The sequence below is a fragment of the Ambystoma mexicanum genome, chromosome 12 (genome assembly GCF_040938575.1).
Source record: "Ambystoma mexicanum isolate Mex_15411 chromosome 12, UKY_AmexF1_1, whole genome shotgun sequence".
Lineage (NCBI taxonomy): Eukaryota > Metazoa > Chordata > Amphibia > Caudata > Ambystomatidae > Ambystoma > Ambystoma mexicanum.
In genome coordinates, this window is record NC_090936.1 from 635,917,532 (window position 1) to 635,942,204 (window position 24,673).

The 24,673-nt window shown below is 44.6% G+C and overlaps 1 protein-coding gene across 2 annotated transcripts in view; it reads right to left on the reverse strand.

Annotated features, from left to right (window-relative positions):
- The window catches only part of LOC138513937 (V-type proton ATPase subunit S1-like), a 645,312-nt gene that overhangs the window by 555,475 nt on the left and 65,164 nt on the right, over positions 1-24,673 (reverse strand). The window lies entirely within an intron of this gene.

Consider the following 24,673-nt stretch of genomic DNA (forward strand, 5'->3'; position numbering starts at 1 on the left):
TCGGTTGTAATGTGGAATTTACAAAGTCAAAGGACCCTTATATAACAGTGAAAACGTGACGTCCCCGTGAAAGAAAAGCACCCTAACGTCAGCACGTGATTGATTCCATCTACCCTGACTAACACAGGAGCAGGTGCGCCATTCGAAGCCGATGCCGTTGTGCAATTAGCAAAGCCATTTTGATGATGCGCTGTCTATTTGCTGGCAACTTGGAAGCTTGCTTCTCCGTTGCGTAACGTCAGACTTTCAATTGCTTCTCACACTTAAAAACGAATTACGAGGCACTGTCCAGTCATCTGGAACAGTGGGTTCTGAGAATGTTTCCAAAACATGTTTTGAGGACTGACAGACCCACCTAAACATTTATTTCATGGTCCTTGATCGGCCGTTAATCTTTACAAAAGGTACAGTACAATGTGCACACCCATCAAAGGTCCCAGTGCCATTCCTACAAGAGGAATGTTACCAAATAAGAGGCATGGAAGCTTTGCCAGTTGCCCAATACGCCCCCCAAAACTTAATTATAATGGTTTTTAGGCTAGAGAGAGCTGTAGCTCTTAATTTGCCAGAGCTCACGCAAAAGTGTGTACAGGGTTCCTGGTCCTGCTCCATGACGCAGAAAGAGACCATCACGGCTAACGCTTTATTATGCTGTTGGCCTTTTTGTAGAAGCTCGTGCAACATTGACAAAAAACGCTAGTGGAATATTGCTTTTAAGAGCTTTTTTGTTTTCGTGTTGCTTGTTACATTGAAGTATGTTCACGTTTGTGCTGCGTTACGGTATAGTGAAGGAATATCATAATGGGAATCCCAAACAAGTAGAGGCAAAACCAACAGTTTTGGTGGGTGTGTTTGTTCAGTGGATTTTGCATTTATAGATACGAATGCAGTAACTGCTTGGGGTTCTACTAAGCCAATTATTCCAAACATGTCTGCAAATGAGTGCTTGCAGAGAAATAACATTAGTAATAGACATAGCAGAAAGACATCTCTTCATTCCAGTGTACAGAAGACGTTTTACTATGTGTATTACTAATATTACTTGCCAGCAAACAGTATGGTAAACATGATGACATTAAGGGAGAGCTAGGTTGGTGGAGGTACAAGTGAACAAAGGGAGAAGGGAGAAGGGATGAGCTAGTGTATGATGCAGCAGGCATAGATGAGCTGGGATTACTGGGGGTAGGCACAGGTGAGCTAGGGAGGGTGAGTTGGTGGCGATAAGAAGGGGTGATGTAGTGTGGGAGGGTTATTTATTTATTGATTATACATTTTTGTAAAGCGCTACTCGCCTGGGGGCCTCAGAGCACACAAATGAGACAGGATGAACAAATGGCACGGGCCAACAAGGTAATATCAAAGCGGAATCCAGAGTGCATGTTAATTATAGAAAAGATAGAAAAGTAAAGTGTTAATGGATTTCTTGTTGGATGGGTATCAATGGATGTATGGAAAATGATGATTTGGGGATGAGGATCTAGGGTGAGTGGGCAGAGGTGAGGTAGTGTGGGTGGGTTGTGGGGGAATAGGATGGGGTGACTCGGTGAGGTAAGATTGGCGGGGCATGGGTGATACTGGGAAGGTGTGGGCAGTGTGATATGGGTAGTATGGCATGGGATACAGTGGGTGCAGTGGGTGGAGAGGAAGGTGCATGGTAATAGAGAGAAGTATGTTATAGAGGAGTGAGGTAAGGTGGGAGAAGGGAGAGGGATTAGGAAGGGTGGGTGGTGGTTTAGTGATGTAGGGCATGGTTGGACAGGTCGAGTGTAGACTGGTTTATTGGGCCAGAGTAGGGTAAGGGTGTAGAATGGGGTTTAGGGTTGGGTGGGGTCATGATGTTAGAGGGAGAAGATTACAGTGGGGGGTTTAGAATTGTGGTGTGCAGTGGTGGTGTGCGGTAGGGGTGTAGTGGTGTGCAGACATGAGTGGTGTGGAGTAGGGGTGTTGAAAAATGGGTACTGATTTGGAATGATGGTGTATTGTGTGAAGTGATGGTGTAGTGATGTGGAGTGGTGGTGGTGTAGGCCGTTGATGTGTAGTGTTGTGGAGAAGTGGTTTGGAGTGGTGTGAATGGTGGTGGTGGTGTCGAGTAGGGCTGCCAAGAGAGGTGTGGAGGTGTGGGGTTAGGTGGTGTGCAGGAGGAGTGGAGGGGTGGATTAGCATTGTGTGTTGTGTGGTGGAGGTGTTTAATGGTGTGGGTGTGTAATAGTGTTGAGCGATGTGGAGTGGTGATGTGGGGCATGGAGTGGCAGTGAGTACGCATAGAGTGGGGTGGATTTGGTCTAGAGTGGTAATATGGAGGTGTGGAGTAGGGATGTTGTTGTGTCGAGCAGTGAAATGTGGTGGGGTGATGGAATAGGGGTGGAATGTGGGGTTGTGGAGTGATGGTTGTGTGCCATGGTGGTGGTGTGGAGTGGTGAGTTGGCATGTTGATGTGGAGTGTGATGGTGTGGAGGTGGGGTGTGGTGATGGTATAGAGTTGTGGTGTTGTAGCATAGGGGTGTAGTGTGGTGTGGGGTAGTAGTGGTATGTATCTGTGTGGAGTGTTGTAGCTGTGTGGAGTGGGGTTTCTTTGAAGTGTGGAATGGTGGTGTGGAGGTGCAGAGTGGTGATGTGGGAAGACGGGGTGGTGTGTGAAGTTGTGGTGTGGTGGTCTGGTAAGGTTGTGGGGTGTTGTGGAGGGGTGGGGGTGTCGATTGGTGGGGCTGTATAGTGGTGGGGGTATCTGGGGGATTATTTGTATGATAATATATATGGAGTGGTGGTGGAGTGTGGTAATGGTGTAGAATAGCTCAGGGTGTGATGGTGTGGGGTGTGATGGTAGTGTGGGTGTGTGATGAAGTGGTGGACTGTGGTGTACCGTTGTGTATGGGTGTGGGGATGTAGGTATGTGGTGGTCTCGGCTGGTGAAGTGGATTGTTGTGGAGTAGTGGTTTGGAGTGGTGTGAATGGTGGTGTTGTTGAGTAGGGCTGCCAAGAGGGGTGTGGAGGTGTGGGGTTGGGTGGTGCGGAGGAGGGGTGGAGGTGTGGGTTAGCGGCATTTGTTGTGTGGTGTGGGTGTGTAATAGTGTTGAGCGGTGTGGAGTGGTGATGTGGGGCATAGAGTGGCAGTGAGTATGCGTGGAGTGGGGTGGATTGGGTCTAGAGTGGTAGTATGGAGGTGTGGAGTGGGGGTGTGGAGGTAGGTATGTGGTTGTGTCGAGCAGTGAAATGTGGTGGGGTGGTGGAATAGTGGTGGGATGTGCGGGTGTGGAGTGGTGGTTGCATGACATGGTGGTGGTGTGGAGTGGTGAGTTGGCATGTTGATGTGGAGTGTGTTGGTGTGGAGGTGGGGTATGGTGATAGTGTAGAGTTGTGGTGTTGTAGCATAGGGGTGTAATGTGGAGAGAGGGGTTGTGGTGGTATGTGGCTGAGTGGAGTGTTGTAGAGGTGTGGAGTGGGGTTTCATTGAGGTGTAGAGTGGTGATGTGGGAAGATGGGGTCGTGTGTGAATTGGTGATGTGGTGGTCTTGTAAGGTTGTGGGTGGTGTGTTGTGGAGGGGTGGGGTTTGGAGTGGTAGGGCTGTATAGTGGTAGGGGTGTGTGAGGGTGTAGGGGGTGTATTTGTGTAATAATATGTAGTGGTGGTGGAGTGTGGTAATGGTGTAGAGTGGTGGGGTTGTGTAGAATGGCTCAGGGTGTGATGGTGTGATGGTAGTGTGGGTGTGTGATGAAGTGGTGGACTGTGGTGTACCATTGTGTATGGGTGTGCGGGTGTGGTGTAGTTTCATAGTTTAGTGGTGGGCTTGTTGAGTGGGGAGATGGGGTGATTTTGTGGTGGTGGTGTGGTGTAGGGTGGGGTGAGTAGAGAAAGGTGACAGAGAGACAACTGAAAAACAACAAGCAGTGTGTGCCGCTGCTGGAACCAGACCACACTGCAGCATGCCTAGAGTGAGGGGGTGGGGTTTGAGGTTCAGTCAGGGGTGTGGGGAAAGAGCAAAACAGGCATCCCCTTCCCACTGCACACTAGGGACTAACAAGCTTATCTGCCTCTCCATTTTAAGCTTTGTGGCAGCAAAAGGCAAGGAGAAAAGGCAGTGCCATAAGTAGGGTGTGAGGTTGAGGATGTGGGGTTCCAACAAAGAGGGCATGGCTTGAATGCTGGGCTTAAAAATGATGGGCGAAGTCAAAGCATGCACTGCCTGACCTAAACAAAAGAGCATGAGACCCTGCAATCCTGTACTTTGGGTCACTTAGTCTGGACTCTGATGGTATTGTGTAAATCCATTCTGTATATTGTAAAGTAATTTGTCTAGGGTTTGTACATTAATCACTCGCTCACTCAGTATATGAAGCATTCAATCAGTGAGTAAATAAATCACCCTCATTCTATGAATAAATCACAACTGAGAAAGGGGAGGGGACAAACAGGACCAATGTGGTTTCAGAGTGGTTTGCATAAAATTAAAAGGCAGTTTGGGAACAATAAAATGACCACATCATTTTATAATTTAAATATGCTTGTGACAGTATAGTATATGTTTTATTATGTTTTATATTTTGTGTTTGGGCAGTCTTGCCTACTTGACTACATAACGGGAACATCAGCGCCAAAGCACGAGCGAAAGTGTGACAGAAATGCGCCCCACCTGCCGACCTGATCTGATATACTTTGTACAGCGTGGGAGTGGAGTTCGGCATTTAGGCAGTCTTGTCTACTTGACTACATAATGGGAACATCAGCGCAAAAGTGAGTGCAGAAGTGTGAAAGAAGTGCACACTACAGTCTGGAGGAAGTCCCAGTACGAAAGTTTTCTGCCGACCTGATCTGATATCCTTTGTACTGCCTGGGAGCAGAGCTCGGCATTTGGGCAGTCTTATCTACTTGACTACGTAACGGGAACATCAGCGCAAAAGTAAGTGCAAAAGTGTGAAAGAAATGCACACTACAGTTCTGCAGGAAGTCCCAGTAGAAAAGTTTTCTGCCGACCTGATCTGATATCCTTTGTACTGCGTGGGAGCAGAGCTCGGCATTTGGGCCTTCTTATCTACTTGACCACATAATAGGAACATCAGCGTGAAAGTGTGGCAGAAGTGTGCACTACAGTTCTGCAGTCCTGCTGGCTCAGATGGAGGCTATGAGTGAGGTAACCCCTGGTCAGTGGGATTAATTGTTGAACTATATCACCAATGTATGATCTAAGGAGCGGATTGGGGCAGGGGAAAAAAACCCTAGAGGCCTACAAATTGATATCTGATCATGACATGTTATTGGCTGTCAGTCTGCCATTGCCACTCTCGCTGAATGGTGTGTTGGAGGACGGCATTGATCAATGTGTGGACAGAAGTTGTAGCGGGGGGGGGGGGGGGTCATAGGAGCAAACGTAAGGAGACTGGTAAACCGCCACCTCACTTGGGCCAAATCACCTCCCTTTTCTCACCACAATCAGTGCCCTGTCCATTGGAAGAACCGGCTCAGTCACCTGAGTAAGGGTCAGTCCTCCATGACAATATGGATTATTTTGCTCAGGGCGATTACAGCTGATCAGTCTCTCGTGGTAAATAATGCACAGGGTTCCCTGGATTTGTTGGTACAGTATTTTCCCCTAAATCCGGTATCGCAGGGTAACCTGATTCAGGCAGTGCTGGGTGGTGAATTGACTAATCCTAACTTCATGCAGGGGCCTTTGAAGAGTGTTTTGCCGATACCTTCCTTGACGGATGGAAAATGATCACATTCTTCCAATTCGGATATTGATCGCAGAAACATTTCTTCAATGATGGATACTCCCTCGACTGCTTCACACTTTACATCACCTGGTCCAAACGCATTTATGTCTACTCCAGTACAAGTTCTCCCATGGAGACTCTCAGCAGTCCTGAAAAATATGGACTCAAGACTAAGGGGTGGGACGGAGGAAATTTTAGGGGAAATTAATCAAGTACTGTGTCTTTTGTTATCATTGTATTAGGGAATTAAAGCGGAAATGAAGGTACATTCTGGTTTACTGGAGTTGCTTCTATTCAACACTGAAAACACAAAAGTGCATGCACATGTAAAGGATTTGTTTGCAAAGAAATGTTTGGCTGTACCTCAGCCGTGTGTGATGGATTTACCAGGGCCTGTTCCTTGCAAGAGTCATATGAATTTGGTCAGGGTGGAGGCTGTGGCTTCTATGTCTCCGATATTGTCTGAGGGTGTTCCACCAGACGGTAATCCAAATTATATGAGCAGCCCGCAGTTGCTGGGTCCCACATTGTGCACCACGGGGGCACCGGTTGGGATTGTAGAAATCTTTCCTTTACCAGATATGGTGTTACCAAATCCTGTATCTATGGGAAAGAGCAGGATCATCAGATTTGAAGAGAGTGATGAGTGGCAGCCTCAAGGGGGAGAGGAAAAAAATCTTCTGATAAAAAAATACAAAATAAACCCTTACAAAAGATGTGCAAACAAGCATCCAACAATTTTGTAAACAGCTTATTAAAGAAGCCAACTGTGAAAGCTATTTTGGAAAAAGTGTCGGTTGTGTAGGGAAGGCATGGTATCACACAAGTATGACACTGACACAATGGGTAGAATTTGAAAAACCTTTATTATAGGTTGCAGGGTTGGAAAACTCCTACTCTGCCCCATAACTAACGTGGGAGTAGTATCAAATGATAAACAAAACAGTCCTAGTAGAGTCCATCAAATCAATTGTCCTATGCTAACAAAACCTAATGCCTGGCGTATCTCTGGTACAAACAGTGTATAAAGGATAAATGTATGCCAAGGAAAAATCAGTGTTCAAAATAATAAAGGTAGCTAACTCAAATCTCCTCCCCACGTTAGACCCCATGGAATACAGCGGTCTTTGTAGGCAGGATGGCACACTCTGGCTCGGGTTCTCAGTACACTAAACATTTCAAAAACATGTATCCGGTCCTGCCTTGCCTTCCACGTTAAAGTCTCTTGTTCCGAGATCCAACTACTGTTTCAACACAAAGTTCACGTAGGTCCCCCTCTGTCGGGTTCAGACCTCTTCAAACACTGTTCACATGGGTCCCCCTGTGTCGGGCTCAGACCTTTTCAAACACAAAGTTCACATAGGCCCCCTCTGTCGGGCTGAGAACTCTTCAGCACAAAGTTCAACAAAACTTGCAGAGGGACTCCCTTCCCAAGATTATTACACTTTGGGTCTCCCTCAGCCGGGCTCAGACCACTTTAGGGTGTCAAAGACTTTTGAATGTGCGAGATTCAACTTCCATTCTCCCCTTCTCTAGGAGGTAATTCTGCTTACTTTGCTTTTGCACTTTATTCGCTTTATCATTACAAACAATGCACCTTTCATGGATGCTATTGAGTGGGCTACTTCCTTTTCCCAGAACACTCCGTTACTCAGTATCGCGGATCCCACAGCTGTTTTTACTTCAAAGTTCATTCACAGGTCTGCCTTTCCTCGCGTCTCATTCATACGCGTGCAGCCTTCCCTTGTGATTTAATGTTGCCACTTCAAACTGTCTTCAACACACACCAGTCTCTCAGGTCGCTTGCCAACTCACCGGCTGTATGTGTTTCTTTTTTGGTTTTACGATCTCCAATTCACGAGTGAAGGTTAGTACCACAGGTTTGGCCTCGCCTCCCCAACTGTCATGATGCCTACCTCCAAGGTGCCAGACAAGACCCAGCTACCCCAGAGGCAGACATCATGTCTTCAAGGGAAGTCGCAACAGCCTCAAGTAGGGGCTCTTTGGACTCAGTCCTGGCGCCTTTGGCGCCAGGCTCCTATCGGGCCACAGTCCTGGCGCCATAGACTCCAGGCTCATAAAAGGGGACTTTGTGTTAAAGGTGCTTAGTGTTAACTTACCTGATGCAGACCATGCTGCAACATCCAGGCCTTCTGAGGCCTGAATGGGACTACTTTATCTTTGGAACTACTTAACCACACGGGTGTGGTCAGGGGAGGAATACATACCTGAGAGGAAGGATACATACCTGGAACTACTTTGAAGGCTATTTAAGCCACGCCCAAGCAGCAACTCACGCTTTGCGTTGTTCTGCATCTAGCAGCTGGACGCTCACTGTGTTTGCTCCTGCATTCTGCCTTCTGCCACTCCTACCAGCATCCTGGAACACCTGCAAAGAGAGAAGAGAAGAGAAAAGGGTAAAGAAGAGTCCTTACCAGCTAAATCCGCATTCCGGAGACATCTCGCCGACGGTCCTGAAAAGGAAGACATCCATTTAAAAGCACATCGCATCGATCGCTGCAGCGCCGCATCTCACTCACCTGTACAAGGTACCACCACGTTCTACGGCGACATCTGGACTCGCAGCCACATCACCGCGCCTAGGGAGAAAAAGACAAGAATAAAGGTGAGAGGGGAAAGAAAACAAGGAAACCTTAATTTCCATTACAAAGCTTACCTGGTGGGTTATTCCATCTTCATTTCGGGTCGGTGCCGAATCCTGGCATTTCCGGACCCCGGCACCTAAGGGGAAAAAGAGACATCAGCGTTAGTGGGCGCATAAAAAGACGTTACCCAACGCCCATTAAAGACTTACCTGATTTCTTCTGGATTGAGCTTCGTTTCGGGTCGGTGCCGCATCCAGGCATTTCCGGACCCCGGCCCCTATGGGGAAAAAAGACATCAGCGTTAGTGGGCGCATGAAAAGACATTGCCCAAACGCCCATTAAAGACTTATCTGATTTTTTCTGGATTGAGCTTCGTTTCGGGTCGGTGCCGCATCCAGGCATTTCCGGACCCCGGCCCCTATGGGGAAAAAAGACAACAGCGTTAGTGAGCGCATTGATACAAGGACACTGAGAGAACTCTCATCAAGCTCACCAGAGTCTCATTCTTCGGTTCTACAGCTCTTCTCGGAATAGTTTCCGCACCTGAAAAAGAGACAACGAACAATTATTATTGCAGAATCATACTCATTAACAGAATCCTTACGGTACTATACCGGGAAAACAAAACTTGAACCCTCTACAATCAAAATCCCAGTGAAGTAACTGGATACAACGCGCCCCTGCATGAGAAGCAGGATGGAGAGCTCAACCTTTCAAACCCTAAGGTGAGACTTCACGTGGGGGTCGCAGGAGGGTTTCGTAGAGGGATGAGAAGGGAGCGGGAGGTTTATACTTTCTCCCGCAGATTGTTAATACTCCCTTTTCACATACAGAAAGATATTCCTGCGAGCCAGACAAGCCAGATTCGAAGGTCCGGTCCAGTCCATCTTCCGGGTCCTGCGCTTCACCATAGAAGAAGCAACAACACTCCAAACCAGACCTCCGCCTCCGTGGGAGTCAGGTGAGCATAACAGAACGCGAAGCCTACCTACAATTTCCCACCCGGGCGCTATGGAAACTTCCGAGACAGACCAGCTGGCTCAGCTTTTGGGGGAATTAAGGGCAGAAGTACACTCCGCCTGCCAGGAAACTAGTGCTCTCAAAAGAGAATTAATCTTATCCAAGGAAAGAACTGATGACCTGGCCAAACGATTGTTGCAGGGTCAAACAGGACAAACTCCTTTACCTAGTTCTGGGGGTAGTGCCTCGTCAATGGTTTCGAATAACCCGGTACAAATCAATCTACCTGGAAACATGCCTTTGGCCCCGCCTGAATGTTTTGCGGGGGACCCCAAGAAATATGCCGTTTTTATGAACCAATGTCGGCTACACTTTCTATGCAGACCTGGGGCCTTCCCTAATGATCAAACCAAGGTAGCCTTTGTATTATCTTATCTCAGTGGCTGTGCTGCCGATTGGTCTGTTCCGTTGGTAAGTCAGGATGACCCAATTCTCCAGGATTTTCAAAGCTTCCAGGCGAGCATGGAAAGATTATTCGCTCGACACTCTCAGGGACAGGCCCTTGACAACAAACTACTATCCTTACGACAGGGTAACCAAGATCTCTTATCTTATATTGCCACCTTTAATAGGCTGGTTGTAGAAACGGGGTGGCCCGAAAATAAAAGGATCACACTATTTCATCGAGGCCTGCGCGGAGAACTTAAGGATGTTCTAGCTCAAATAGTAAATCCACCTCAAGCCTGCGCAGAATACATAGACTTAGTGGTCCAACTTGACCATAGACTGCAAACTAGAAAAGCAGATCGGTCCAAGTTCGAAACTCGAGTGCTGATCAAAACTCACTCTAACCCTAAGAGTACCGACGCTTCAGAACCTATGCAGATCGGCGGTGTAAAAGGACCATTGACGCAGAAGGAACGAGAGAGAAGACGGCAAAAGCAACTATGTCTCTATTGCGGGGCTTCTGGTCACTTTCTACGAGGCTGCCCGGTAAAGCCACCTATGAAGGTGGTTGGAGCCACGGACAACAATTTAATAGAACCTGATTCGGGAAACGGTCAAGCCCGACAAGCGTAGCGGTCCGCTTGCCGAGCTTGAAAACAGACTCTTTGACCTCGCATTTTGTCATGCCAATGGTGCTCGTGGACCCGAAACAGCCTCAGCGGTTGCATGCTATAAAAGCATACATCGACAGTGGAGCTATTGGAAACTACGTAGATCGTGAATTGGCCTCCAAGATTAATCTTCCTCTCCGTCCGAAAGTTAACAAGGATGTCATTACTACAGTAGATGGAACCGAAATAGCCTCAGGGCCGGTAACACATTCCACTACAGAAATGACACTAGTGGGACAGGATGGACATCGGGAAGCAATTGTGTTCGATGTAATCAAGGCCCCACAATTTCAAGTAATTCTAGGAATCCCTTGGTTAGAAACACATAATCCTCGAATTGACTGGCAAACAAAGAGAATAACCTTTCCTGATTGTGAACTGACTTGTTATCCAAGAAATCCAGATATGGGTCTGGCCACAGTAACTTCCACCACGATACAACTACCGGTTGAATACCAAGAGTTCCAAGACATTTTTCAAAAAGAACAGGCGAACACGTTACCTCCCCACCGGTCGTACGATTGTCAAATCGACCTGGTACCCAATGCTCAACTGCCCTGTAGTAGGATGTATGCTCTTACTGAACCTGAGAACGTTCATTTGCGTCAGTATTTAGATCAGTATCTTGCCAACGGCTTTATTCGCCCGTCAAAGTCTCCTGTTTCCTCAGCTCTGTTCTTCGTGCCGAAAAAAGAAGGCGACCTTAGAACATGTATTGACTACCGCGCCCTAAATCAAATAACAATTAAGAATCGTTATCCTCTGCCTCTGATCCCTGAACTTCTTGACCAGGTAAAAGATGCTTGTATATACACCAAGTTAGATCTCCAAGGAGCTTATCACTTGGTACGTATAAAAGAAGGCGACAAATGGAAGACTGCATTCCGCACCAAATATGGGCTCTTTGAATATCAGGTGATGCCCTTCGGATTATGCAACGCACCTGCCGCCTTTCAATACTTTATGAATGATGTTCTTCGGGAACTTATCGATGTTTGTGTCATCGTATATATCGATGACATCCTGGTATACTCCTCCTCGAAATCCGAACACAGAAAACATGTCAGGGCAGTTCTTGAGAAATTGCGCCAGCACAACCTGTTTGCGAAACTCGGAAAATGCGTTTTTCATACCACAGAGGTCGAGTTTCTCGGATTCCTCCTGACACCTAAAGGAGTCCGAATGGACTCGCAAAAGGTAGACGCCATCCTCAAATGGCCATCTCCTAACTCTGTTAAGGGGGTTCAGAGTATGCTTGGCTTTGCCAATTTCTATCGAAGATTCATCCCGGAATTTTCTCGAGTGGTTCAACCCATAACAGCCCTCTTACGGAAGAATAAAAGTTTCGAATGGACTCCTGAGGCAGAACAGGCCTTTCAAGACCTAAAGACCAAATTCACCTCCGCCCCTGTATTGAAGCATCCGCGCCCAGATCTCCCTTACATTGTTGAAACCGACGCTTCCAGTTTGGCCATGGGTGCTGTCTTGTCTCAAAGGGATCCAGAAACTAACCAGATGCACCCTGTAGCCTTTTGGTCCAGGAAATTCACGGCTCCTGAAATCAATTACGCAATCACCGACAAAGAATTACTAGCTATTAAGTCCGCCTTCAAGGCTTGGCGTCATTACCTCCTCGGCGCAAGACACACCATTACGGTGATTACAGATCACAGGAATTTGCAATATCTAAAAACGTCCAAAGCCCAATCATCCCGCCAACTCCGATGGGCTTTATTGTTTGCAGAATTTGATTTCATAATCACCTACCGCCCTGGTTGCAAGAATGGCAAAGCGGACGCTTTATCCCAGATTGGAATGGATGAAACAAATTCAAACTTAGAACCAGTACCAATTATACCCGAACAAAGAATTTTAGGCTTGACCTCTTTACAAACTATAGAGGACGTTCAAACTCGAGTTAAACAACTTTTAAATTCCACAGCCTTGCAAGAATGTACTCAAAAGGGGTCACACTTTCCCGTTAATAACGATTTACCGTACTTCCAGGGGCGGTTATATCTGCCCAACAAAGAACTGCAAGAATTGGTCATTGCTCACTATCATGATACATTAATGGAAGGACATCCTGGTATCGCAAAAACTGAGGAAAAGATCAAACGACAATTCTGGTGGCCATCCTGGAGAAAAGACATAAAATCTTTTGTGATGTCTTGACGGAGTTTGCGCCCAAAATAAAGGTCAAAAGAAGAGACCAGCCGGTCTCCTACAACCCTTGGATATTCCACCGGCCCCTTGGCACACCTTGTCAATGGACTTTATTACCGACCTGCCTCCTTGCTATGGATATAACACTATCTTGGTAATCGTGGATCTGTTCTCCAAGATGGCCCACTTTATCCCTTTAAAAGGGGTACCTCCAGCCTCCATCTTGGCCAAGGAATTTCTGTAAAACATAGTTCGTAGGCATGGTTTTCCATATATATTAATCTCAGACCGAGGAAGCCAATTTATTTCCCATTTTTGGAGGAAATGTTGCCAACTGGCACAAATTGATGTACGCTTATCCACTAGTCACCACCCCAGACCGATGGTCAAACCGAGAGGACTAACCAAACCCTTGAACAATATCTTCGGTGCATGTTGCATCAATCTGAAAACAGCTGGAAAGATATTCTATGGATCGCAGAGTATGCATATAACAATTCTGTACATTCTGGAACAGGACAAACCCCTTTTTACACCTTGTATGGTCATCATCCTAGAACCTCAGACCTAGACCCTCCTCAAAACCTGTAAATGCCTGCAGTTGAGCATTTGCATTCTACTATAACCCGAGCTTTCAAGGAAGCTACAACTCTTTTGCAACAAGTCAAGAAAAAATACAAAGAAAATGCTGATCTACATCGGAGTGAAGCACCTTCGTACCAGATTGGAGACCAGGTGTGGCTGGCAACCAAGCATTTGCCTCTCAAAGGACCGCGGACTTTTAATCCCAGATACATTGGACCCTATCCCATCAAAGCTATAATTAACCCGGTGGCCTTTAAACTCGATCTACCAGCCAACATGCAAATTCATCCCGTTTTTCATGCATCACTGTTAAAACCGGTGCAGCCTGGAAGCAGACTAAGCAAACCACCTGAACCAATTCAAATCGATGGGGAATTAGAATTTGAAGTTAAGGACATATTGGATTCCAAAATGTTAAAATCAAAACTCTTCTATCTAGTTGATTGGAAGGGGTACGGTCCTCAGGAAAGATCTTGGGAACCAAGTGACCATATACACGCCCCGCGATTAGTGCAAAGATTCCACCGGAAATTCCCAAGCAAGCCGAAACCCCCAGAAAGGACGACCTTGGGAGGGGCCTTGGGAGGGGGTACTGTCATGATGCCTACCTCCAAGGTGCCAGACAAGACCCAGCTACCCCAGAGGCAGACATCATGTCTTCAAGGGAAGTCACAACAGCCTCAAGTAGGGGCTCTTTGGTCTCAGTCCTGGCGCCTTTGGCGCGAGGCTCATATCGAGCCAGAGTCCTGGCACCATAGGCTCCAGGCTCATAAAAGGGGACTTTGTGTTAAAGGTGCTTAGTGTTAACTTACCTGATGCAGACCATGCTGCAACATCCAGGCCTTCTGAGGCCTGAATGGGACTACTTTATCTTTGGAACTACTTAACCACACGGGTGTGGTCAGGGGAGGAATACATACCTGAGAGGAAGGATACATACCTGGAACTACTTTGAAGGCTATTTAAGCCACGCCCAAGCAGCAACTCACGCTTCGCGTTGTTCTGCATCTAGCAGCTGGACGCTCACCGTGTTTGCTCCTGCATTCTGTCTTCTGCCACTCCTGCCAGCATCCTGGAACACCTGCAAAGAGAGAAGAAAAGAGAAAAGGGTAAAGAAGAGTCCTTACCAGCTAAATCCGCATTCCGGAGACATCTCGCCGACGGTCCTGAAAAGGAAGACATCCATTTAAAAGCACATTGCATCGATCGCTGCAGCACCGCATCTCACTCACCTGTACAAGGTACCACCACGTTCTACGGCAACATCTGGACTCGCAGCCACATCACCGCGCCTAGGGAGAAAAAGACAAGAATAAAGGTGAGAGGGGAAAGAAAACAAGGAAACCTTAATTTCCATTACAAAGCTTACCTGTTGGGTTATTCCAACTTCATTTCGGGTCGGTGCCGCATCTTGGCATTTCCGGACCCCGGCCCCTAAGGGGAAAAAGAGACATCAGCGTTAGTGGGCGCATGAAAAGACGTTACCCAACGCCCATTAAAGACTTACCTGATTTCTTCTGGATTGAGCTTCGTTTCGGGTCGGTGCCGCATCCAGGCATTTCCGGACCCCGGCCCCTATGGGGAAAAAAGATATCAGCGTTAGTGAGCGCATTGATACAAGGACACTGAGAGAACTCTCATCAAGCTCACCAGAGTCTCATTCTTCGGTTCCCCAGCTCTTCTCGGAATAGTTTCCGCATCTGAAAAAGAGACAACAAACAATTATTATTGCTGAATCATACTCATTAACAGAATCCTTACGGTACTATAACGGGAAAACAAAACTTGAACCCTCACAATCAAAATCCCAGTGAAGTAACTGGATACAACACGCCCCTGCATGAGAAGCAGGATGGAGAGCTCAACCTTTCAAACCCTAAGGTGAGACTTCACGTGGGGGTCGCAGGAGGGTTTCGTAGAGGGGTGAGAAGCGGGAGGCTTATACTTTCTCCCGTAGATTGTTAATACTCCCTTTTCACATACAGAAAGATATTCCTGCGAGCCAGACAAGCCAGATTCGAAGGTCCGGTCCAGTCCATCTTCCGGGTCCTGCGCTTCACCATAGAAGAAGCAACAACACTCCAAACCAAACCTGCGCCTCCGTGGGAGTCAGGTGAGCGTAACACCAACTCTGCCGTTCACTCAGGAGGGTTGCTGGCGTCCTTGAAACACAATTCAGTCTACACTTACAGGGTCTGGCCTTCTCCACATGTCTTTCGTAGCCTGTCAGAGGCAACAACCTCCAGTAGGGAACTCTTGGGGTTTTCGACCTGCTGCTCTCGTCCCTTGGTCCGTCGTTCTCCTCAAGTAGGTTTGCCTTTGCCCCGGAAGTCCTGCTCATACTCGTGTTCCGCCTTGCTCAGAGTGTGTCTTTAGGTGTTGCCTTTTACCCGTGGTACCAGGTGTATGCACTTGAAGTCAAGCGCCTGACTTTGCCTGACCCGTTAATGGGATATGTCCAGTACTATGTATGAGAGTTAGCCTTGTTACTCTCAGTCACCCTCTTCTTCCTCGGCCCAGTGTTTGTGTAAAAACAGGGTGGCGGGGGGACGGTTGGGACCTTGAAGAATCCTACAAAATAGGATGGGGTAGATGAACAAAAAAGGTGGGAATACTGTGTCTCACCCTCAGCTGCCTCACACCCACTCCCCGAAGACCCCTCAACCAGGTGATCCTCCTGCACTGTCCACCCCCAGGAACTATATCCAAAAGCGATGGACGTGTCCTGGCCACCTGGATGACAAATCCCTGAGGACTAGCGGGTGAGACACCCTTCAGTTACTCACATTTGCAATACTGTCAGTAGCTGACAAAGAAATAGGGGTGACAGGACAGAGGCCTAGGGTACCTGTTGATGCTTCGACCAAATGTATAATTGTTGAAGAGGCCCTTAACATTCTGGCACCCTGTGACAGTCCACTTAAATACCATGAGTGATAATGACAAGAACCTAAGTATGTTGCTTGCTGGTGTATCTGAGTGTTTAGTAATTGATATGGTCCCGCAATTTTTCCCTGTAACATCTATTGGGGCAATGTTTGATTTTGTCAGAGGAGTGAATGGTACAGCGTTAGGTATGAGTACTCCGTGCAGTGACAAGACACTGCATTCGGTGTGTGCCTTTCCCTTGAGACACCTCCCCTTTTGGGAAAAGGAGGGAGGCCCCCTGAAGCCACAGAGGGGAGAAGAGGAATGAAGGGGGGGGGTCGGAAAATCAAAAACAGACATATAGCATTTTGAGGGGTTCAAAGAGCACTAAGGCCATAGAGACCTTAGATAACTTTGGAAAACATTTTGGCCCAGTAGGACCATAATTGGTCAAGAAGAGAGAGCTGGATTCCATTCCCCTTTCTAAAGAAAAATATGACAGGAGGTTTGATTCTTCGTGGAAATTACTAATTAAAAGTCTGCTGCCAGAGAGCAAGCACATCATTTTAAATCGAGCAAACATTTTATGTCTTTTCAGTGCAATTCCTGCTTTGTCTGCCCTATCCTCAAAGGATTTGGATTGGGTCGATTGTATTGACCTATTTAAAACGGACCGGGCAGGGATGTATATCACTTGTAAGATGATTAGTGACTGTATTCTGAGAGAAAAGCAATCAGTCCAGGCATTTGGGAAATTGGTAATTTTCCTCTTCCCTCTGAAATTAAAGTAACACTGGGTGTGGGAAACGGCTATGAAAGAGAAGTTCAGGCTCCCAAGAATAAAACATCTAATGGTGATCAGGCACATTATTGGTCCTGGCTAGGCTCACTTTGCCCGGTGGACAACAATGATCCAAGACACTCCTCCTGGCGAATATCTTTGGAAAAAGATGATAAAAGGTATGTCTTACAATACAAGAGGACATAATCATCTAGTCTCTAATTCTATAGTAGGGACATTGTTAAAGAGACTTGGTTGCTTTTATCCCCAATTCTGGATGAGATGGGGCGCCCTCATGGTGGCTTTCTGACCTTGATTAAATCCATTTCGGACTACTCCATTCTCGACTAGAGAGACATCTGTTTTGGAATACTAACCACGCATGTCACCTTAATTACTCTCTAACACATGATCTGTTGATTGTGAGTATGAATTGGCACATTAAAATGGGCGAGTTGATACCTATTCTAACCATATTGTCTAAGTTTATCATTGAATGGTACAACTCCTATCCAGGGGTAGGGATTCTGATTTCTGGAGACCTAAGCGCTGCTTGCCCCTTGTCTGAGCTAATAAACTCAATCAGATTACGCAAATAAATGGGTTTAAATTGGTGAAAACTTTGCATGGCTACAAATATTAAATGGGGCCATTGAAGGCAACATTCCGGCAAAAACGATCTGGTTGAATGGGAATGTAGCTTCAGTACTGGATTATATTTTTGTTAGTAAAACCCTGTTTAACAGGTGCACCTCGCTGGAGATATTGCCAACAGAATATAGTGATCATTGTCCTCTCTCTTTAGTTTTGGAAATTGGCAAGAGTGGGGATAATTCCTTTCATGGAATGGCCATGGGTTTCTGGGTGAATGAAGCTGGGAATAGAATTAGCTGGAACCTCTTCTCAATTGAAAGGGTAAATTCCACACTGGAGCAAAACCTAGATGAGGATTCATTGTCCTGGTCATATGATACACTTGCTGTTCCAAAGTATAGTGTTTTATTTTGCGGAGCTAATAGAGGCCAGTGCAGTCAATAGGAATAAAAACTTCAAGGAAGTTGGAGGAAGCACATACATGCCTATGATATAGAGGTCGCAGAACGCAAAAGAGGCTTGAGAAGGTTATTAAAATCATTGGGAAGGGGCAAAGAGTTAACGAACCTCGATAAAAGTTCCAGGATAAAAGAAATTAAAAGGAAGTTTCATAATTGGGGAAGGGTAAACGCACCCGCATAGTACAAAGACATTCTGAGGCTATACTCCAGATACCGTGTAAGACGAACACGCACATATTCTGGAGATTGATAAATAACCTGGAATCTTCTCAAGCCTCCATGCAGATTAATGCAGTCTCCACAGTAGACTGAGTCTCCTATTTCCAAAGTGTTTTGCCTTGCCAGGGTCAAAGTCTGTAGGTCCATAGTTTCTTAAAACCACTGTGGATATAGGATAGGAGTTCCATGTAGAGAGGGAACGTGTGGAAAAGGTAATTCCTAGGATTAGTACCTCTAGAGCCTCTGGGCTAAACCAACTGTCCAGTGCACTGTTTAGGGGGAACCCCTCAGCATGGGCCTCCATCCTTACTATTCTGTTCAATCAAGTGGGTAATACCTATACCTTTCCTAAGCCATGGCCTTTGTGGTTCCAATCTATAAGAAAGGCCCACTCTCCAACCCCGCAAATTATCGACCCATTGTCATTCTCGATGCCGACAGCAAAGTCTTTGCGGCCTTGATGTTGGAGCATTTGGAGAATTAGCAATGGTGTTGGGGCTGATTAAAAAAATGGCAAACAGGATTTTGGAAATCTTTGAGTACTTCCCTTAATGGCTTTATATTGAAGTCAATCTTAAGCCAAGTCCAGGAGGGGAACTTTCAGCTGCGTTTGATACAGTTCACTGCGGTTTACTGTGAGCTAAGCTGCAATCATGGGGGATTCCTGAAGGTTTGTTACGCCTCCTAATGGGGCTGCATAAGGATGCACATTTTTGAGTACAGTTAGATTAGAAAGGGTATCTTTCTTGCACTGTGGCAACATTCAGAGGTGTCAGGCATGGATGCCTTTTAGCTCCCTGCCTGTTTAATTCCTACTTATGTGATATCGGTCCTGACCTGAATGTGGCGGCACTAGCAACACCTCAGATGCAAGGGTTGCAACCTGTATGGTTGGCCTATGCGGACGACTTCCTTCTCTTTGATTGCACGCCCATTAGCCTCCAAAATTTATTTAGTGCCTCCAACAAGTTTGCATAATCCCATTCACTAACTATTAATGCGTCCAAGACTAAGATTTTGTCTTGTGAGAATAAGCACAAAAAAATCAGCATTTAACTGGCAAATGGGAACTGAAATCCAGGAAGAAGACAAGGAATGTATTTACCTTGGCCTTCCAGTGGCGGTAAAGGAAAATAAATCCAAGTTAAGGATTGGCTGTTAACTCATTCTGCCAATTTATACAACCAAATGAGTAGAATAGATCACAAGTTTGGGAAGTTTGCCCCCGATTCCTGCTATATAATTCTATGAGGGAAAAGTCCAATCAAAACTACTCTATGGGATTGTACTTTATGCATTTAGGATTGTGGATTGGCTTGCGCACTTGGAGGGTCTCTTTTGGCATCCTCTTCAACAAATTCCTGGCTCCATTCCCAGTGTTGAATTAAGATATGAATTGCGACTACAATCACTAAAGTTTAGAGTGCAATGCAAGTTGTTATTGTTCTTTTACAAATGTTAGTTCCCGTAAACGACTCCTTCTTTACTGATCTACAAAGCCTGGTGGAAAGGGGTGATAATAAATAAATTAGGGAAAATGTGTTGTATTGCTCTGCTTTGCTTGATTATCTGAGCTTGGGTGTGGATGATCTGGTCCAAAATCCTGGGTGAAGAAAATCTTATTCCGCTGTGATTGCGCCTGCACTGTGGACTCTGTGCATAATTATGTCTCACTGCAGCACCTAATGCTAGATTACAATAACTCAGGGACTCTGGCCCCATATTTGGCTATTTACCCTGACAAATGTATTAGGAGAGAGTTCTTAGGATTTAAATGAAACCTAAGACTTACGAGAGAAGTTCAGGGTAAAGATGGTGTGCTACCACAGATCAACACTTTTGCAGACTCTGTGAGAAAAGGGACCAGATAGAGACCCTAAGGCACGTAATGACATTGTATCATGCAGTCATGGGTCTACGTATGCATTATTTTAAGCGATTTGGGGACACTCTAAAATGGGATGAGAGTGAAGGGATGTGGCAAGCATGTCGTGCGGGACTGACTACTTCCCTAGTCCTGGCTGTAACAGGGTTTGTTAAATTTCTTAATCTTGATGTTACATTTTTAGGATTTAGTAATAATCTGGTGATATGAAAGTTCTAGCGTGGAAATAATGCACTGAATTCACATATGAAATCAATGTTTAAGAAAATAATTTACATTGATTATCAGAGCAGATTGTTCTACCCCAATGTTAAACTTGTAATACTTTGTAGTAATCTAGTGGTATGAAAGTTTTGGCATGGAAACAATGCACTGAATATACCTATGAAATTAAGGTTTATTTATTTATTCATTTATATGCTTGTAGCGCGCCGGTAGCCCGCAGGCATCAGGGCTCGTAGAACATAAAACAGGAGACAAACGTGCAGGAGAGTGATATATGGGGGTGTTATCAGAAAATTATAGATAACTGAAACCAACTCATTTAAAAATGTGGGTTTTCAAAGACTTCCTGAAGGTCAGTAGGTTAGTTTCTAACCGGAGGGAGGTCGGGAGGTTTGAGAGATTAATTTGAATTTTAAGAATTGTTTAACTTCAAGAAGTATGTGATGTTGTTTAAAAGCACAATGTTATCACATGTATTATCGATGATGATGTAATGTAATGTTTTTCTTTTCTTTTCTCTTTCTTTAGGGTGTGTTTCTATTTTTCGTTTTTCTAAGTGTGTATAATGTTAAAAGTTATAATTTATAGCTAAATAACATTAATAAAAAAAACATTTTTTATATTTATACACATTTTACATTTCATATTTTAAGTATGTCTGATTATTTTAGATTTCAACATGTTACACGTATACACTGTTAATCAAATATAGACTAGTTATGTGATAATTAGACCAGCCGGTCGAAACACGTGGTTATAATATAATTAATATATGGAGAAATGATTATGAGATAGGCTATGACAAGAAATAGTACAGTTGATACACTTTATAAATGGTATCATTGATGGTACAATTACTGTCTGAGACTACTCAGCTCATATAATTGATTGACAGTGCAGGCAAATGAGCACGTAACTTGTTGATCTCTAGATTCGCGTTTTTGGTATTTGAAGTGTACCATGCTGTGCTTTAATGCTGCCTGAAGCACTATTGATATATGTATGTGGACACTTAGCAATTATGTTTTTGGGGGAACTGCATTGCTTTGCTGATTATTTTGTATTTCAAATATGTCTGTGATTCAAGCTGTAAACCATTCTGAGCATGTAATGCACCCTGGGCTTGCTTATAACTTCATTTGTCCTAAATCTCACACTAGCAGTAAAATGTCTGTAAACCACATGCCATAGGTACTCATTTGGACAGCATCCATTGTTGGATATGAGGCTTGGGCTGTTACTTCTACTACAAGAGAAATCACACAGGTCACAGAGAGCATGGCACATGCTCTAGTAAAAGCTGTACTCTTAGGTTACATTTTCCTAAAGCTGTATTAACCTCGAGTTTAACAAAGCCATGCACTTATGAAGCACAATGCGCAATTGATAAGGGAATTTCACATTATTTACAGAGGCAATAAGGGGAGGGGGACGGAAGGAACACCGCAAGAGGTGGGCATTAGAATGAGCAGCTCTCATGCACACCCTGCAGCAGTCAGTGACCTGCTCTTGCTCACAGGCCACCATTAAAGGTGAAAGAGGGAGCTCTTTGATGGGGATGCCAACTGCAAACAAAATGTTTAACATAGGTTCTCTTAACAGATAATTGCGAACATGCTCTTGTAAAGAAGCCCTTAGCCTGCAAAAACATGGAATGTCCTTTTTAGGATTCAGCTGTTGACACGTGCTCTCGAAGCAGGCCCAGTGTGTCATATTAGCCTAAGAGCAGCTGCATGAAGTAAGGTGAAACTAAGGCAGGAGTTCAATTTTAGCTCTGAGTCAATGGCCTGTTGTCATACTATATGAGTTGTAAATGTATAAAGATGTATCTCTTGTCAATGGAGAGAGAGAGAGAGAGAGAGAGAGAGAGAGAGAAGGAGGATTACATGGTGGCTTGACACCATGCTCAATTCGCTGCAGCGGAATAACCCAGTCTCTCTGAGCTTTAAAAACCAACATTCTGTTCTGTTGTTTCATTTTGCCTTAAAGGTTTTTTTCTGAAAACAGGCGGGAATAGTAAAAGTATTAATAATAAGTATTAAGTATATGTATTATGCCATTGCATCTCACCTAAAGCAGTATTTTTTCTAACGCCATCTTGTGTGTGTCAGCTCTGTCATTGTGTTTCTATTTTAGTGTGTGTTTTCCTTGTTTATGACAACTTAAATCTGTGGCATGTGACAATACATTTTAGTAAATGAATCACTGCATTCTATTATCAGAGAATATCAAATCCCTTTGTATATTTGTTCAACTATAGCTGCACAATATAATGATAGTTGTTAGGGAATCAATCACTGCATTTCATTATTGGGGAACATTTTCACCTACATACAGAGAAGTGTTTTTTCATTCAGTCTTGACTAAAATAGTGCTTTTATGGGCAACATGACAGAATGGTAGAAGACAGCTACTAATGTTACATGTTACCTCTGTTATCGTTTTTCTATTAGTGGCCCTTTCCCTTCTGCTTTTGATAATTTTTAGAAGAGGCGTGTAATGAGATATTATATGAATGCACCCGTGCATTATACAATCAGAGAACATTTATGTTGTTTGTGTTTTCTATATGTATCGCAGATGTCATTTATTGAAGCGTTATAGTAAATGCATCCCTGCAATGCATTATACAACTTTTTCACTTTTTTCATGACGTTTTTAGACTTGCTTGATTTAATGCAGCTTGTGCTATTTCTTCTCTGTGTATTGTTCTGAACAATCTTTTCCAATGCATAACAAAGTGGTTTATAAGTTGCTACTTCTTAAACGTTTCACAGTTAGGGTTTCTATGTACATTCTCACAAAATTGTTAATCTGCTCAGTTCTTTCCTCTGCAGCCCTTATAACCCATCATTTCTTAACATATAGCATTACTTAAAGGAAGAAGGCACCAGTGCATAATTCAAACAACGGGGCATAGGGCAGGAAAAATGCAGATATATGCAAATGAAAGTCTAGAGCAACCTAATGAGAAATGTCATTGTAGGAGAACTTCAGTGTAAGCGAAAGAAGTATACTGATTTTAGAAAGACTAGGACTTTATATTCAGCACCAGAACTAATGTAGCTTAGGGAAATATACTGTTTTGGAATATATTCTTGCAGTCTAAATGGAGAAATGAAACTTAGCAACGAATGCTGTATTTCCTAGCACATTTGTATTCTGCTGCCTTAGCAAAATTACTTAAACCTTTCTTATACCGCCAAAGGTCCTTTCAGTGTGAAGATAAATGTAACCCAAAACTGTTCTCCTAAAGCAAACTGATGCCAAAAAACTGTGCTGCTTCTTTCAAGTATGAGGCAGATGATTTACTGTAAAAGAATACCAAAAGCATATGAAGACTATTATGATTTGGAGATAGCAGCAATCAGGGAGGGGGCTAATTTAGTTGCTTCCAACCTGTCTCATCGCGCCATCCAACATAAGCAAGGTATAAGATGGAATTCCTGTATGGAAGCATAGAGGCTGAAATACAGCACTCCAATGGGCAGAGAGGGCATTGCAGATGGAGTTACCTGGTCTAATGGTAGAGATACTACTCGCCTTCTTCATATTTTATGTCACCTATTTTCCCTTTAATATCCAGGACTTCTAAATGCAATATTCTGAATCTAGTGATCATAAAATATTGAAGTTACTCATATATAGAACAGGTACAACATAGTACATGCAATTAACTGGCCATTATGAAGTTAACCGTCAGGGCAACAGAGTGATCTGTACTGCAAATAAGGTGGGACCATTGAAGACTGAAAGTGGACAGCGCAGGAACACTCACTTGTCCTTAATAATGACGTTGAAGGGATTGTGGAATGTATCTCAGATTATGCACAGCATTCTGGTGGCCCTGGTTCTGAAAATTGCCAGAGCAAGGCTGGTGGTAACTTGGGAAAAACATATGATGTTATTATTGCAAAAAAACAGCAATGCGCCGGAACATTTGACACCTGTGCAAACTAGCCAAGACAGTGTTTCTTTCAGCCTCCTCGAGTGAGGCTATGGTTCGTAACCAACATACAAAGTATAGAAACTGAGCAAAAACATATAGGTACTCTACCAGAACTGCGAAGTGGCAATTGGTATAGAATATCCTGAAAACTAATGATAGCAAGAGATTTTGACAGTTTGTAGGCATATTTGCCAACACTTCCTCCAAAAGAGAAGTCAATCCCATTTCTGAGGTTGAATGGTCAAAGCACATGGACAAATTGTATTGTAGAGATATAGGAACAGTGGAATTGAGTACGAAAGTTGATTCTGCACAGTTGATGCTAGAATCAGTGATCAATAGAGAGGATGTTCACAAGCAGCTCCTTAAAGTGAAATCTTTGAGGGCTCCTGGTCTAGATGGGCTCTCGAAAATTGGTATTGAAAAAAGGATCCGCTGTTATGGTCTTAGATATTGAGTGATTTATTCTTCAAAATTGTGAGAGGAGGGTATATTCCAAGTTCCTGGAGGCAACCGATACTTATCCCTGTACACAAAAAGGGGGCTT